The sequence below is a fragment of the Actinia tenebrosa genome, unplaced genomic scaffold, assembly GCF_029948245.1.
Source record: "Actinia tenebrosa isolate PJP-AT-01 unplaced genomic scaffold, QUT_ActTen_1.0 PGA_scaffold1__47_contigs__length_23844297, whole genome shotgun sequence".
Classification (NCBI taxonomy): Eukaryota; Metazoa; Cnidaria; class Anthozoa; order Actiniaria; family Actiniidae; genus Actinia; species Actinia tenebrosa.
This window is the reverse complement of record NW_028292578.1, coordinates 15,739,608-15,758,463: the sequence shown is the minus strand read 5'-3', so window position 1 is coordinate 15,758,463 and position 18,856 is coordinate 15,739,608.

The window sequence follows — 18,856 nt, the reverse complement described above, 5'->3', positions numbered from 1 at the left end:
ATGGACTATAGCACATGGTTTTCATCGATTTTGGTCCATTTTCACACCTTTTGAAAAAATATGCATAATTTCTGGAACATGGAATATAGGTCATTTTTAGCCATTTTAGAGCGAAAAGCATGGACTATAGCCAATGGTTTTCATCGATTTTTGGCCATTTTCACTCCCTATGAAAAAATATCCATAGTTACTGGAAGTTGCAAAATAGGTCATTTTTAGCCATTTTACAGCAAAAAGCATGGACTATAGCCCATGGTTTTGATCGATTTTTAGCCATTTTCACACCTTTTTAAAAAATATGCATAATTTATTAGGAATGCAAAATAGATCATTTTTAGCCATTTTTGAGCAAAAAGCATGGACTATAGCACATGGTTTTCATCGATTTTGGTCCATTTTCACACCTTTTGAAAAAATATGCATAATTTCTGGAACATGGAATATAGGTCATTTTTAGCCATTTTAGAGCAAGAAGCATGGACTATAGCCAATGGTTTCATCGATTTTTGGCCATTTTCACTCCCTATGAAAAAATATCCATAGTTACTGGAAGTTGAAAAATAGGTCATTTTTTAGCCATTTTTGAGCAAAAAGCATGGACTATAGCCCATGGTTTTCATCGATTTTGGTCCATTTTCACACCTTTTAAAAAAATATGCATAGTTTCAGGAACATGCAAAATAGGTCATTTTTGGGCATTTTTTGGCAAAAAGCATGAACTATAGTCCATGGTTTTGATCGATTTTGGTCCATTTTCACACCTTTTAAAAAAATATGCATAGTTTCTGGGGAATGCAAAATAGGTCATTTTTAGCCATTTTTGAGAAAAAAGCATGGACTATAGACCATGGTTTTGATCGTTTTTGGGCCATTTTAACACCTTTTTAAAAAATATGCATAATTTCTGGAAAATGCAAATTAGGTCATTTTTAGCCATTTTTGGGCAAAAAGCATGGACTATAGCCCATGGTTGTGATCGATTTTGGGACATTTTCACACCTTTTGATAAAATATGCATAATTTCTGGGGAATGCCAAAGAGTTCATTTTTAGCCACTTTTGGGCAAAAAGCATGGCATATAGCCCATGGTTTTGATCGATTTTGGGGCCCGTTTTGAAACTTTTTGAAAAAATATGCATAATTTCTGGAACATGCAAAATAGGTCGTTTTTAGCAATTTTTGGGCAAAAAGCATGGACTATAGCCCATGGTTTTGATCGATTTTGGGCCATTTTCACACCTTTTGAAAAAATATGCATAATTTCTGGAAGATGCAAAATAAGCCATTTTTAGCCATTTTTGTGCAAAAAGCATGGACTATAGCCCATGGTTATGATCGATTTTCGTCCATTTTTACACCTTTTGAAAAAATATGCATAATTTCTGGAACATGCAAAATAGGTCATTTTTAGGCTTTTTTTTTAGCCATTTTAGAGTAAAAGCATGGACTATAGCCTATGGTTATCATCGATTTTTGGCCATTTTCACTCCCTTTGAAAAAATATCCATAATTACTGGAAGTTGAAAAATAGGTCATTTTTAGCCACTTTTGGGCAAAAAGCATGGACTATAGCCGATAGTTTTTATGGATTTTGGGTCATTTTCACACCTTTTGAATAAATATGCATAATTTCTGGAAGATAAAAATTAGGTCATTTCTAGCCATTTTTGGACAAAAAGCATGGACTATAGCCTATGATTTTGATCTATTTTGGGCCATTTTCACACCTTTTGAAAAAATATGCATAATTTGTGGAACTTGAAAAAATAGGTCATTTTTAGCCATTTTTGGGCAAAAGGCATAGACTATATCCCATGGTTTTCATCGATTTTGGTCCATTTTCACACCTTTTAAAAAAATATGCATAGTTTCTGGAACATGCAAAATAGGTCATTTTTGGCCATTTTTGGGCAAAAAGCATGGACTATAGTCCATGGTTTTGATCGATTTTGGTCCATATTCACACCTTTTAAAAAAAATATGCATAGTTTCTGGGGAATGCAAAATAGGTCATTTTTAGCCATTTTTGAGAAAAAAGCATGGACTATAGACCATGGTTTTGATCGTTTTTGGGCCATTTTAACTCCTTTTAAAAAATATGCATAATTTCTGGAAGATGCAAATTAGGTCATTTTTAGCCACTTTTTGGGCAAAAAGCATGGCATATAGCCCAAGGTTTTTATCGATTTTGGGCCATTTTCAAAGCTTTTGAAAAAATATGCATAATTTCTGGAACATGCAAAATAGGTCATTTTTAGCCATTTTAGAGCAAAAAGCATGGACTATAGCCTATGGTTATCATCGATTTTTGGCCATTTTCACTCCCTTTGAAAAAATATCCATAATTACTGGAAGTTGAAAAATAGGTCATTTTTAGCCACTTTTGGGCAAAAAGCATGGACTATAGCCGATAGTTTTTATGGATTTTGGGTCATTTTCACACCTTTTGAATAAATATGCATAATTTCTGGAAGATAAAAATTAGGTCATTTCTAGCCATTTTTGGACAAAAAGCATGGACTATAGCCTATGATTTTGATCTATTTTGGGCCATTTTCACACCTTTTGAATAAATATGCATAATTTCTGGAAGATAAAAATTAGGTCATTTCTAGCCATTTTTGGACAAAAAGCATGGACTATAGCCCATGGTTTTGATCGATTTGGGCCGTTTTGAAACCTTTTGAAAAAATATGCATAATTTCTGGAACATGCAAAATAGGTCGTTTTTAGCCATTTTTGGGCAAAAAGCATGTACTATAGCCCATGGTTTTGATCGATTTTGGGCCATTTTCACACCTTTTGAAAAAATATGCATAATTTCTGGAAGATGCAAAATAAGCCATTTTTAGCCATTTTTGTGCAAAAAGCATGGACTATAGCCCATGGTTATGATCGATTTTGGTCCATTTTTACACCTTTTGAAAAAATATGCATAATTTCTGGAACATGCAAAATAGGTCATTTTTAGGCATTTTTTTAGCCATTTTAGAGTAAAAAGCATGGACTATAGCCTATGGTTATCATCGATTTTTGGCCATTTTCACTCCCTTTGAAAAAATATCCATAATTACTGGAAGTTGAAAAATAGGTCATTTTTAGCCATTTTTGGGCAAAAAGCATGGACTATAGCCGATAGTTTTTATGGATTTTGGGTCATTTTCACACCTTTTGAATAAATATGCATAATTTCTGGAAGATAAAAATTAGGTCATTTCTAGCCATTTTTGGACAAAAAGCATGGACTATAGCCCATGGTTGTGATCTATTTTGGGCCATTTTCACACCTTTTCAAAAAATATGCATAATTTATGAGGAATGCAAAATAGGTCATTTTTAGCCATTTTTGAGCAAAAAGCATGGACTATAGCCAATGGTTTTCATCGATTTTTGGCCATTTATACTCCCTATGAAAAAATATCCATAATTACTGGAGGTTGCAAAATAGGTCATTTTTAGCCATTTTACAGCAAAAAGAATGGACTATATCCCATGGTTTTGATCGATTTTTAGCCATTTTCACACCTTTTTAAAAAATATGCATAATTTATTAGGAATGCAAAATAGATCATTTTTAGCCATTTTTGAGCAAAAAGCATGGACTATAGCACATGGTTTTCATCGATTTTGGTCCATTTTCACACCTTTTGAAAAAATATGCATAATTTCTGGAACATGGAATATAGGTCATTTTTAGCCATTTTAGAGCGAAAAGCATGGACTATAGCCAATGGTTTTCATCGATTTTTGGCCATTTTCACTCCCTATGAAAAAATATCCATAGTTACTGGAAGTTGCAAAATAGGTCATTTTTAGCCATTTTACAGCAAAAAGCATGGACTATAGCCCATGGTTTTGATCGATTTTTAGCCATTTTCACACCTTTTTAAAAAATATGCATAATTTATTAGGAATGCAAAATAGATCATTTTTAGCCATTTTTGAGCAAAAAGCATGGACTATAGCACATGGTTTTCATCGATTTTGGTGCATTTTCACACCTTTTGAAAAAATATGCATAATTTCTGGAACATGGAATATAGGTCATTTTTAGCCATTTTAGAGCAAAAAGCATGGACTATAGCCAATGGTTTTCATCGATTTTTGGCCATTTTCACTCCCTATGAAAAAATATCCATAGTTACTGGAAGTTGAAAAATAGGTCATTTTTAGCCATTTTTGAGCAAAAAGCATGGACTATAGCCCATGGTTTTCATCGATTTTGGTCCATTTTCACACCTTTTAAAAAAATATGCATAGTTTCAGGAACATGCAAAATAGGTCATTTTTGGGCATTTTTTGGCAAAAAGCATAGGACTATAGTCCATGGTTTTGATCGATTTTGGTCCATTTTCACACCTTTTAAAAAAATATGCATAGTTTCTGGGGAATGCAAAATAGGTCATTTTTAGCCATTTTTGAGAAAAAAGCATGGACTATAGACCATGGTTTTGATCGTTTTTGGGCCATTTTAACTCCTTTTAAAAAATATGCATAATTTCTGGAAAATGCAAATTAGGTCATTTTTAGCCATTTTTGGGCAAAAAGCATGGACTATAGCCCATGGTTGTGATCGATTTTGGGACATTTTCACACCTTTTGATAAAATATGCATAATTTCTGGGGAATGCCAAAGAGTTCATTTTTAGCCACTTTTGGGCAAAAAGCATGGCATATAGCCCATGGTTTTGATCGATTTTGGGCCGTTTTGAAACTTTTTGAAAAAATATGCATAATTTCTGGAACATGCAAAATAGGTCGTTTTTAGCAATTTTTGGGCAAAAAGCATGGACTATAGCCCATGGTTTTGATCGATTTTGGGCCATTTTCACACCTTTTGAAAAAATATGCATAATTTCTGGAAGATGCAAAATAGGTCATTTTTAGCCATTTTTGTGCAAAAAGCATGGACTATAGCCCATGGTTATGATCGATTTTCGTCCATTTTTACACCTTTTGAAAAAATATGCATAATTTCTGGAACATGCAAAATAGGTCATTTTTAGGCATTTTTTTTAGCCATTTTAGAGTAAAAAGCATGGACTATAGCCTATGGTTATCATCGATTTTTGGCCATTTTCACTCCCTTTGAAAAAATATCCATAATTACTGGAAGTTGAAAAATAGGTCATTTTTAGCCACTTTTGGGCAAAAAGCATGGACTATAGCCGATAGTTTTTATGGATTTTGGGTCATTTTCACACCTTTTGAATAAATATGCATAATTTCTGGAAGATAAAAATTAGGTCATTTCTAGCCATTTTTGGACAAAAAGCATGGACTATAGCCTATGATTTTGATCTATTTTGGGCCATTTTCACACCTTTTGAAAAAATATGCATAATTTCTGGAACTTGAAAAATAGGTCATTTTTAGCCATTTTTGGGCAAAAGGCATAGACTATATCCCATGGTTTTCATCGATTTTGGTCCATTTTCACACCTTTTAAAAAAATATGCATAGTTTCTGGAACATGCAAAATAGGTCATTTTTGGCCATTTTTGGGCAAAAAGCATGGACTATAGTCCATGGTTTTGATCGATTTTGGTCCATATTCACACCTTTTAAAAAAATATGCATAGTTTCTGGGGAATGCAAAATAGGTCATTTTTAGCCATTTTTGAGAAAAAAGCATGGACTATAGACCATGGTTTTGATCGTTTTTGGGCCATTTTAACTCCTTTTAAAAAATATGCATAATTTCTGGAAGATGCAAATTAGGTCATTTTTAGCCACTTTTGGGCAAAAAGCATGGCATATAGCCCAAGGTTTTTATCGATTTTTGGCCATTTTCAAAGCTTTTGAAAAAATATGCATAATTTCTGGAACATGCAAAATAGGTCATTTTTAGCCATTTTAGAGCAAAAAGCATGGACTATAGCCTATGGTTATCATCGATTTTTGGCCATTTTCACTCCCTTTGAAAAAATATCCATAATTACTGGAAGTTGAAAAATAGGTCATTTTTAGCCACTTTTGGGCAAAAAGCATGGACTATAGCCGATAGTTTTGATGGATTTTGGGTCATTTTCACACCTTTTGAATAAATATGCATAATTTCTGGAAGATAAAAATTAGGTCATTTCTAGCCATTTTTGGACAAAAAGCATGGACTATAGCCTATGATTTTGATCTATTTTGGGCCATTTTCACACCTTTTGAATAAATATGCATAATTTCTGGAAGATAAAAATTAGGTCATTTCTAGCCATTTTTGGACAAAAAGCATGGACTATAGCCCATGGTTTTGATCGATTTTGGGCCGTTTTGAAACCTTTTGAAAAAATATGCATAATTTCTGGAACATGCAAAATAGGTCGTTTTTAGCCATTTTTGGGCAAAAAGCATGTACTATAGCCCATGGTTTTGATCGATTTTGGGCCATTTTCACACCTTTTGAAAAAATATGCATAATTTCTGGAAGATGCAAAATAAGCCATTTTTAGCCATTTTTGTGCAAAAAGCATGGACTATAGCCCATGGTTATGATCGATTTTGGTCCATTTTTACACCTTTTGAAAAAATATGCATAATTTCTGGAACATGCAAAATAGGTCATTTTTAGGCATTTTTTTAGCCATTTTAGAGTAAAAAGCATGGACTATAGCCTATGGTTATCATCGATTTTTGGCCATTTTCACTCCCTTTGAAAAAATATCCATAATTACTGGAAGTTGAAAAATAGGTCATTTTTAGCCACTTTTGGGCAAAAAGCATGGACTATAGCCGATAGTTTTTATGGATTTTGGGTCATTTTCACACCTTTTGAATAAATATGCATAATTTCTGGAAGATAAAAATTAGGTCATTTCTAGCCATTTTTGGACAAAAAGCATGGACTATAGCCTATGCTTTTGATCTATTTTGGGCCATTTTCACACTCTTTGAAAAAATATGCATAATTTCTGGAACTTGCAAAATAGGTCATTTTTAGCCATTTTTGGGCAAAAAGCATGGACTATAGCCCATGGTTTTCATCGATTTTGGTCCATTTTCACACCTTTTAAAAAAATATGCATAGTTTCTGGAACATGCAAAATAGGTCATTTTTGGGCAAAAAGCATGGACTATAGTCCATGGTTTTGATCGATTTTGGTCCATTTTCACACCTTTTAAAAAAATATGCATAGTTTCTGGGGAATGCAAAATAGGTCATTTTTAGCCATTTTTGAGAAAAAAGCATGGACTATAGACCATGGTTTTGATTGTTTTTGGGCCATTTTAACTCCTTTTAAAAAATATGCATAATTTCTGGAAAATGCAAATTAGGTCATTTTTAGCCATTTTTGGGCAAAAAGCATGGACTATAGCCCATGGTTGTGATCGATTTTGGGACATTTTCACACCTTTTGATAAAATATGCATAATTTCTGGGGAATGCAAAAGAGTTCATTTTTAGCCACTTTTGGGCAAAAAGCATGGCATATAGCCCATGGTTTTGATCGATTTTGGGCCGTTTTGAAACTTTTTGAAAAAATATGCATAATTTCTGGAACATGCAAAATAGGTCGTTTTTAGCAATTTTTGGGCAAAAAGCATGGACTATAGCCCATGGTTTTGATCGATTTTGGGCCATTTTCACACCTTTTGAAAAAATATGCATAATTTCTGGAAGATGCAAAATAAGCCATTTTTAGCCATTTTTGTGCAAAAAGCATGGACTATAGCCCATGGTTATGATCGATTTTGGTCCATTTTTACACCTTTTGAAAAAATATGCATAATTTCTGGAACATGCAAAATAGGTCATTTTTAGGCATTTTTTTAGCCATTTTAGAGTAAAAAGCATGGACTATAGCCTATGGTTATCATCGATTTTTGGCCATTTTCACTCCCTTTGAAAAAATATCCATAATTACTGGAAGTTGAAAAATAGGTCATTTTTAGCCACTTTTGGGCAAAAAGCATGGACTATAGCCGATAGTTTTTATGGATTTTGGGTCATTTTCACACCTTTTGAATAAATATGCATAATTTCTGGAAGATAAAAATTAGGTCATTTCTAGCCATTTTTGGACAAAAAGCATGGACTATAGCCTATGATTTTGATCTATTTTGGGCCATTTTCACACCTTTTGAAAAAATATGCATAATTTGTGGAACTTGAAAAATAGGTCATTTTTAGCCATTTTTGGGCAAAAGGCATAGACTATATCCCATGGTTTTCATCGATTTTGGTCCATTTTCACACCTTTTAAAAAAATATGCATAGTTTCTGGAACATGCAAAATAGGTCATTTTTGGCCATTTTTGGGCAAAAAGCATGGACTATAGTCCATGGTTTTGATCGATTTTGGTCCATATTCACACCTTTTAAAAAAATATGCATAGTTTCTGGGGAATGCAAAATAGGTCATTTTTAGACATTTTTGAGAAAAAAGCATGGACTATAGACCATGGTTTTGATCGTTTTTGGGCCATTTTAACTCCTTTTAAAAAATATGCATAATTTCTGGAAGATGCAAATTAGGTCATTTTTAGCCACTTTTGGGGCAAAAAGCATGGCATATAGCCCAAGGTTTTTATCGATTTTGGGCCATTTTCAAAGCTTTTGAAAAAATATGCATAATTTCTGGAACATGCAAAATAGGTCATTTTTAGCCATTTTAGAGCAAAAAGCATGGACTATAGCCTATGGTTATCATCGATTTTTGGCCATTTTCACTCCCTTTGAAAAAATATCCATAATTACTGGAAGTTGAAAAATAGGTCATTTTTAGCCACTTTTGGGCAAAAAGCATGGACTATAGCCGATAGTTTTTATGGATTTTGGGTCATTTTCACACCTTTTGAATAAATATGCATAATTTCTGGAAGATAAAAATTAGGTCATTTCTAGCCATTTTTGGACAAAAAGCATGGACTATAGCCCATGGTTGTGATCTATTTTGGGCCATTTTCACACGCTTTGAAAAAATATGCATAATTTCTGGGAAATGCAAAATAGGTCATTTTTAGCCACTTTTGGGCAAAAAGCATGGCATATAGCCCATAGTTTTGATCGATTTTGGGCCGTTTTGAAACTTTTTGAAAAAATATGCATAATTTCTGGAACATGCAAAATAGGTCGTTTTTAGCCATTTTTGGGCAAAAAGCATGGACTATAGCCCATGGTTTTGATCGATTTTGGGCCATTTTCACACCTTTTGAAAAAATATGCATAATTTCTGGAAGATGCAAAATAAGCCATTTTTAGCCATTTTTGTGCAAAAAGCATGGACTATAGCCCATGGTTATGATCGATTTTGGTCCATTTTTACACCTTTTGAAAAAATATGCATAATTTCTGGAACATGCAAAATAGGTCATTTTTAGGCATTTTTTTTAGCCATTTTAGAGTAAAAAGCATGGACTATAGCCTATGGTTATCATCGATTTTTGGCCATTTTCACTCCCTTTGAAAAAATATCCATAATTACTGGAAGTTGAAAAATAGGTCATTTTTAGCCACTTTTGGGCAAAAAGCATGGACTATAGCCGATAGTTTTTATGGATTTTGGGTCATTTTCACACCTTTTGAATAAATATGCATAATTTCTGGAAGATAAAAATTAGGTCATTTCTAGCCATTTTTGGACAAAAAGCATGGACTATAGCCTATGATTTTGATCTATTTTGGGCCATTTTCACACCTTTTGAAAAAATATGCATAATTTCTGGAACTTGAAAAATAGGTCATTTTTAGCCATTTTTGGGCAAAAGGCATAGACTATATCCCATGGTTTTCATCGATTTTGGTCCATTTTCACACCTTTTAAAAAAATATGCATAGTTTCTGGAACATGCAAAATAGGTCATTTTTGGCCATTTTTGGGCAAAAAGCATGGACTATAGTCCATGGTTTTGATCGATTTTGGTCCATATTCACACCTTTTAAAAAAATATGCATAGTTTCTGGGGAATGCAAAATAGGTCATTTTTAGCCATTTTTGAGAAAAAAGCATGGACTATAGACCATGGTTTTGATCGTTTTTGGGCCATTTTAACTCCTTTTAAAAAATATGCATAATTTCTGGAAGATGCAAATTAGGTCATTTTTAGCCACTTTTTGGGCAAAAAGCATGGCATATAGCCCAAGGTTTTTATCGATTTTGGGCCATTTTCAAAGCTTTTGAAAAAATATGCATAATTTCTGGAACATGCAAAATAGGTCATTTTTAGCCATTTTAGAGCAAAAAGCATGGACTATAGCCTATGGTTATCATCGATTTTTGGCCATTTTCACTCCCTTTGAAAAAATATGCATAATTTCTGGGGAATGCAAAAGAGTTCATTTTAGCCACTTTTGGGCAAAAAGCATGGCATATAGCCCATGGTTTTGATCGATTTTGGGCCGTTTTGAAACTTTTTGAAAAAATATGCATAATTTCTGGAACATGCAAAATAGGTCGTTTTTAGCAATTTTTGGGCAAAAAGCATGGACTATAGCCCATGGTTTTGATCGATTTTGGGCCATTTTCACACCTTTTGAAAAAATATGCATAATTTCTGGAAGATGCAAAATAAGCCATTTTTAGCCATTTTTGTGCAAAAAGCATGGACTATAGCCCATGGTTATGATCGATTTTCGTCCATTTTTACACCTTTTGAAAAAATATGCATAATTTCTGGAACATGCAAAATAGGTCATTTTTAGGCATTTTTTTAGCCATTTTAGAGTAAAAAGCATGGACTATAGCCTATGGTTATCATCGATTTTTGGCCATTTTCACTCCCTTTGAAAAAATATCCATAATTACTGGAAGTTGAAAAATAGGTCATTTTTAGCCACTTTTGGGCAAAAAGCATGGACTATAGCCGATAGTTTTGATGGATTTTGGGTCATTTTCACACCTTTTGAATAAATATGCATAATTTCTGGAAGATAAAAATTAGGTCATTTCTAGCCATTTTTGGACAAAAAGCATGGACTATAGCCTATGATTTTGATCTATTTTGGGCCATTTTCACACCTTTTGAATAAATATGCATAATTTCTGGAAGATAAAAATTAGGTCATTTCTAGCCATTTTTGGACAAAAAGCATGGACTATAGCCCATGGTTTTGATCGATTTTGGGCCGTTTTGAAACCTTTTGAAAAAATATGCATAATTTCTGGAACATGCAAAATAGGTCGTTTTTAGCCATTTTTGGGCAAAAAGCATGTACTATAGCCCATGGTTTTGATCGATTTTGGGCCATTTTCACACCTTTTGAAAAAATATGCATAATTTCTGGAAGATGCAAAATAAGCCATTTTTAGCCATTTTTGTGCAAAAAGCATGGACTATAGCCCATGGTTATGATCGATTTTGGTCCATTTTTACACCTTTTGAAAAAATATGCATAATTTCTGGAACATGCAAAATAGGTCATTTTTAGGCATTTTTTTAGCCATTTTAGAGTAAAAAGCATGGACTATAGCCTATGGTTATCATCGATTTTTGGCCATTTTCACTCCCTTTGAAAAAATATCCATAATTACTGGAAGTTGAAAAATAGGTCATTTTTAGCCACTTTTGGGCAAAAAGCATGGACTATAGCCGATAGTTTTTATGGATTTGGGTCATTTTCACACCTTTTGAATAAATATGCATAATTTCTGGAAGATAAAAATTAGGTCATTTCTAGCCATTTTTGGACAAAAAGCATGGACTATAGCCTATGCTTTTGATCTATTTTGGGCCATTTTCACACTCTTTGAAAAAATATGCATAATTTCTGGAACTTGCAAAATAGGTCATTTTTAGCCATTTTTGGGCAAAAAGCATGGACTATAGCCCATGGTTTTCATCGATTTTGGTCCATTTTCACACCTTTTAAAAAAATATGCATAGTTTCTGGAACATGCAAAATAGGTCATTTTTGGGCAAAAAGCATGGACTATAGTCCATGGTTTTGATCGATTTTGGTCCATTTTCACACCTTTTAAAAAAATATGCATAGTTTCTGGGGAATGCAAAATAGGTCATTTTTAGCCATTTTTGAGAAAAAAGCATGGACTATAGACCATGGTTTTGATTGTTTTTGGGCCATTTTAACTCCTTTTAAAAAATATGCATAATTTCTGGAAAATGCAAATTAGGTCATTTTTAGCCATTTTTGGGCAAAAAGCATGGACTATAGCCCATGGTTGTGATCGATTTTGGGACATTTTCACACCTTTTGATAAAATATGCATAATTTCTGGGGAATGCAAAAGAGTTCATTTTTAGCCACTTTTGGGCAAAAAGCATGGCATATAGCCCATGGTTTTGATCGATTTTGGGCCGTTTTGAAACTTTTTGAAAAAATATGCATAATTTCTGGAACATGCAAAATAGGTCGTTTTTAGCAATTTTTGGGCAAAAAGCATGGACTATAGCCCATGGTTTTGATCGATTTTGGGCCATTTTCACACCTTTTGAAAAAATATGCATAATTTCTGGAAGATGCAAAATAAGCCATTTTTAGCCATTTTTGTGCAAAAAGCATGGACTATAGCCCATGGTTATGATCGATTTTGGTCCATTTTTACACCTTTTGAAAAAATATGCATAATTTCTGGAACATGCAAAATAGGTCATTTTTAGGCATTTTTTTAGCCATTTTAGAGTAAAAAGCATGGACTATAGCCTATGGTTATCATCGATTTTTGGCCATTTTCACTCCCTTTGAAAAAATATCCATAATTACTGGAAGTTGAAAAATAGGTCATTTTTAGCCACTTTTGGGCAAAAAGCATGGACTATAGCCGATAGTTTTTATGGATTTTGGGTCATTTTCACACCTTTTGAATAAATATGCATAATTTCTGGAAGATAAAAATTAGGTCATTTCTAGCCATTTTTGGACAAAAAGCATGGACTATAGCCTATGATTTTGATCTATTTTGGGCCATTTTCACACCTTTTGAAAAAATATGCATAATTTGTGGAACTTGAAAAATAGGTCATTTTTAGCCATTTTTGGGCAAAAGGCATAGACTATATCCCATGGTTTTCATCGATTTTGGTCCATTTTCACACCTTTTAAAAAAATATGCATAGTTTCTGGAACATGCAAAATAGGTCATTTTTGGCCATTTTTGGGCAAAAAGCATGGACTATAGTCCATGGTTTTGATCGATTTTGGTCCATATTCACACCTTTTAAAAAAATATGCATAGTTTCTGGGGAATGCAAAATAGGTCATTTTTAGACATTTTTGAGAAAAAAGCATGGACTATAGACCATGGTTTTGATCGTTTTTGGGCCATTTTAACTCCTTTTAAAAAATATGCATAATTTCTGGAAGATGCAAATTAGGTCATTTTTAGCCACTTTTGGGGCAAAAAGCATGGCATATAGCCCAAGGTTTTTATCGATTTTGGGCCATTTTCAAAGCTTTTGAAAAAATATGCATAATTTCTGGAACATGCAAAATAGGTCATTTTTAGCCATTTTAGAGCAAAAAGCATGGACTATAGCCTATGGTTATCATCGATTTTTGGCCATTTTCACTCCCTTTGAAAAAATATCCATAATTACTGGAAGTTGAAAAATAGGTCATTTTTAGCCACTTTTGGGCAAAAAGCATGGACTATAGCCGATAGTTTTTATGGATTTTGGGTCATTTTCACACCTTTTGAATAAATATGCATAATTTCTGGAAGATAAAAATTAGGTCATTTCTAGCCATTTTTGGACAAAAAGCATGGACTATAGCCCATGGTTGTGATCTATTTTGGGCCATTTTCACACTCTTTGAAAAAATATGCATAATTTCTGGGAAATGCAAAATAGGTCATTTTTAGCCACTTTTGGGCAAAAAGCATGGCATATAGCCCATAGTTTTGATCGATTTTGGGCCGTTTTGAAACTTTTTGAAAAAATATGCATAATTTCTGGAACATGCAAAATAGGTCGTTTTTAGCCATTTTTGGGCAAAAAGCATGGACTATAGCCCATGGTTTTGATCGATTTTGGGCCATTTTCACACCTTTTGAAAAAATATGCATAATTTCTGGAAGATGCAAAATAAGCCATTTTTAGCCATTTTTGTGCAAAAAGCATGGACTATAGCCCATGGTTATGATCGATTTTGGTCCATTTTTACACCTTTTGAAAAAATATGCATAATTTCTGGAACATGCAAAATAGGTCATTTTTAGGCATTTTTTTTAGCCATTTTAGAGTAAAAAGCATGGACTATAGCCTATGGTTATCATCGATTTTTGGCCATTTTCACTCCCTTTGAAAAAATATCCATAATTACTGGAAGTTGAAAAATAGGTCATTTTTAGCCACTTTTGGGCAAAAAGCATGGACTATAGCCGATAGTTTTTATGGATTTTGGGTCATTTTCACACCTTTTGAATAAATATGCATAATTTCTGGAAGATAAAAATTAGGTCATTTCTAGCCATTTTTGGACAAAAAGCATGGACTATAGCCTATGATTTTGATCTATTTTGGGCCATTTTCACACCTTTTGAAAAAATATGCATAATTTCTGGAACTTGAAAAATAGGTCATTTTTAGCCATTTTTGGGCAAAAGGCATAGACTATATCCCATGGTTTTCATCGATTTTGGTCCATTTTCACACCTTTTAAAAAAATATGCATAGTTTCTGGAACATGCAAAATAGGTCATTTTTGGCCATTTTTGGGCAAAAAGCATGGACTATAGTCCATGGTTTTGATCGATTTTGGTCCATATTCACACCTTTTAAAAAAATATGCATAGTTTCTGGGGAATGCAAAATAGGTCATTTTTAGCCATTTTTGAGAAAAAAGCATGGACTATAGACCATGGTTTTGATCGTTTTTGGGCCATTTTAACTCCTTTTAAAAAATATGCATAATTTCTGGAAGATGCAAATTAGGTCATTTTTAGCCACTTTTTGGGCAAAAAGCATGGCATATAGCCCAAGGTTTTTATCGATTTTGGGCCATTTTCAAAGCTTTTGAAAAAATATGCATAATTTCTGGAACATGCAAAATAGGTCATTTTTAGCCATTTTAGAGCAAAAAGCATGGACTATAGCCTATGGTTATCATCGATTTTTGGCCATTTTCACTCCCTTTGAAAAAATATGCATAATTTCTGGGGAATGCAAAAGAGTTCATTTTTAGCCACTTTTGGGCAAAAAGCATGGCATATAGCCCATGGTTTTGATCGATTTTGGGCCGTTTTGAAACTTTTTGAAAAAATATGCATAATTTCTGGAACATGCAAAATAGGTCGTTTTTAGCAATTTTTGGGCAAAAAGCATGGACTATAGCCCATGGTTTTGATCGATTTTGGGCCATTTTCACACCTTTTGAAAAAATATGCATAATTTCTGGAAGATGCAAAATAAGCCATTTTTAGCCATTTTTGTGCAAAAAGCATGGACTATAGCCCATGGTTATGATCGATTTTCGTCCATTTTTACACCTTTTGAAAAAATATGCATAATTTCTGGAACATGCAAAATAGGTCATTTTTAGGCATTTTTTTAGCCATTTTAGAGTAAAAAGCATGGACTATAGCCTATGGTTATCATCGATTTTTGGCCATTTTCACTCCCTTTGAAAAAATATCCATAATTACTGGAAGTTGAAAAATAGGTCATTTTTAGCCACTTTTGGGCAAAAAGCATGGACTATAGCCGATAGTTTTTATGGATTTTGGGTCATTTTCACACCTTTTGAATAAATATGCATAATTTCTGGAAGATAAAAATTAGGTCATTTCTAGCCATTTTTGGACAAAAAGCATGGACTATAGCCTATGATTTTGATCTATTTTGGGCCATTTTCACACCTTTTGAAAAAATATGCATAATTTGTGGAACTTGAAAAATAGGTCATTTTTAGCCATTTTTGGGCAAAAGGCATAGACTATATCCCATGGTTTTCATCGATTTTGGTCCATTTTCACACCTTTTAAAAAAATATGCATAGTTTCTGGAACATGCAAAATAGGTCATTTTTGGCCATTTTTGGGCAAAAAGCATGGACTATAGTCCATGGTTTTGATCGATTTTGGTCCATATTCACACCTTTTAAAAAAATATGCATAGTTTCTGGGGAATGCAAAATAGGTCATTTTTAGCCATTTTTGAGAAAAAAGCATGGACTATAGACCATGGTTTTGATTGTTTTTGGGCCATTTTAACTCCTTTTAAAAAATATGCATAATTTCTGGAAAATGCAAATTAGGTCATTTTTAGCCATTTTTGGGCAAAAAGCATGGACTATAGCCCATGGTTGTGATCGATTTTGGTCCATTTTCACACCTTTTAAAAAAATATGCATAGTTTCTGGGGAATGCAAAATAGGTCATTTTTAGCCATTTTGGAGAAAAAAGCATGGACTATAGACCATGGTTTTGATCGTTTTTAGGCCATTTTAACTCCTTTTAAAAAATATGCATAATTTCTGGAAGATGCAAATTAGGTCATTTTTAGCCACTTTTTGGGCAAAAAGCATGGCATATAGCCCAAGGTTTTTATCGATTTTGGGCCATTTTCAAAGCTTTTTAAAAAATATGCATAATTTCTGGAACATGCAAAATAGGTCATTTTTAGCCATTTTAGAGCAAAAAGCATGGACTATAGCCTATGGTTATCATCGATTTTTGGCCATTTTCACTCCCTTTGAAAAAATATGCATAATTTCTGGAACTTGAAAAATAGGTCATTTTTAGCCATTTTTGGGCAAAAGGCATAGACTATATCCCATGGTTTTCATCGATTTTGTTCCATTTTCACACCTTTTAAAAAAATATGCATAATTTCTAGAACATGCAAAATAGGTCATTTTTAGGCATTTTTTTTAGCCATTTTAGAGTAAAAAGCATGGACTATAGCCTATGGTTATCATCGATTTTTGGCCATTTTCACTCCCTTTGAAAAAATATCCATAATTACTGGAAGTTGAAAAATAGGTCATTTTTAGCCACTTTTGGGCAAAAAGCATGGACTATAGCCGATAGTTTTTATGGATTTTGGGTCATTTTCACACCTTTTGAATAAATATGCATAATTTCTGGAAGATAAAAATTAGGTCATTTCTAGCCATTTTTGGACAAAAAGCATGGACTATAGCCTATGATTTTGATCTATTTTGGGCCATTTTCACACCTTTTGAAAAAATATGCATAATTTCTGGAACTTGCAAAATAGGTCATTTTTAGCCATTTTTGGGCAAAAGGCATAGACTATATCCCATGGTTTTCATCGATTTTGGTCCATTTTCACACCTTTTAAAAAAATATGCATAATTTCTGGAACATGCAAAATAGGTCATTTTTAGGCATTTTTTTTAGCCATTTTAGAGTAAAAAGCATGGACTATAGCCTATGGTTATCATCGATTTTTGGCCATTTTCACTCCCTTTGAAAAAATATCCATAATTACTGGAAGTTGAAAAATAGGTCATTTTTAGCCACTTTTGGGCAAAAAGCATGGACTATAGCCGATAGTTTTGATGGATTTTGGGTCATTTTCACACCTTTTGAATAAATATGCATAATTTCTGGAAGATAAAAATTAGGTCATTTATAGCCATTTTTGGACAAAAAGCATGGACTATAGCCTATGATTTTGATCTATTTTGGGCCATTTTCACACCTTTTGAAAAAATATGCATAATTTCTGGAACTTGAAAAATAGGTCATTTTTAGCCATTTTTGGGCAAAAGGCATAGACTATATCCCATGGTTTTCATCGATTTTGGTCCATTTTCACACCTTTTAAAAAAATATGCATAGTTTCTGGAACATGCAAAATAGGTCATTTTTGGCCATTTTTGGGCAAAAAGCATGGACTATAGTCCATGGTTTTGATCGATTTTGGTCCATATTCACACCTTTTAAAAAAATATGCATAGTTTCTGGGGAATGCAAAATAGGTCATTTTTAGCCATTTTTGAGAAAAAAGCATGGACTATAGACCATGGTTTTGATCGTTTTTGGGCCATTTTAACTCCTTTTAAAAAATATGCATAATTTCTGGAAGATGCAAATTAGGTCATTTTTAGCCACTTTTGGGGCAAAAAGCATGGCATATAGCCCAAGGTTTTTATCGATTTTGGGCCATTTTCAAAGCTTTTGAAAAAATATGCATAATTTCTGGAACATGCAAAATAGGTCATTTTTAGCCATTTTAGAGCAAAAAGCATGGACTATAGCCTATGGTTATCATCGATTTTTGGCCATTTTCACTCCCTTTGAAAAAATATCCATAATTACTGGAAGTTGAAAAATAGGTCATTTTTAGCCACTTTTGGGCAAAAAGCATGGACTATAGCCGATAGTTTTTATGGATTTTGGGTCATTTTCACACCTTTTGAATAAATATGCATAATTTCTGGAAGATGCAAAATAAGTCATTTTTAGCCATTTTTGTGCAAAAAGCATGGACTATAGCCCATGGTTTTGATCGATTTTGGTCCATTTTCACACCTTTTGAAAAAATATGCATAATTTCTGGAACATGGAAAATAGGTCATTTTTAGCCATTTTAGAGCAAAAAGCATGGACTATAGCCTATGGTTATCATCGATTTTTGGCCAATTTCACTCCCTTTGAAAAAATATCCATAATTACTGGAAGTTGAAAAATAGGTCATTTTTAGCCACTTTTGGGCAAAAAGCATGGACTATAGCCGATAGTTTTTATGGATTTTGGGTCATTTTCACACCTTTTGAATAAATATGCATAATTTCTGGAAGATAAAAATTAGGTCATTTCTAGCCATTTTTGGACAAAAAGCATGGACTATAGCCTATGATTTTGATCTATTTTGGGCTATTTTCACACCTTTTGAATAAATATGCATAATTTCTGGAAGATAAAAATTAGGTCATTTCTAGCCATTTTTGGACAAAAAGCATGGACTATAGCCCATGGTTTTGATCGATTTTGGG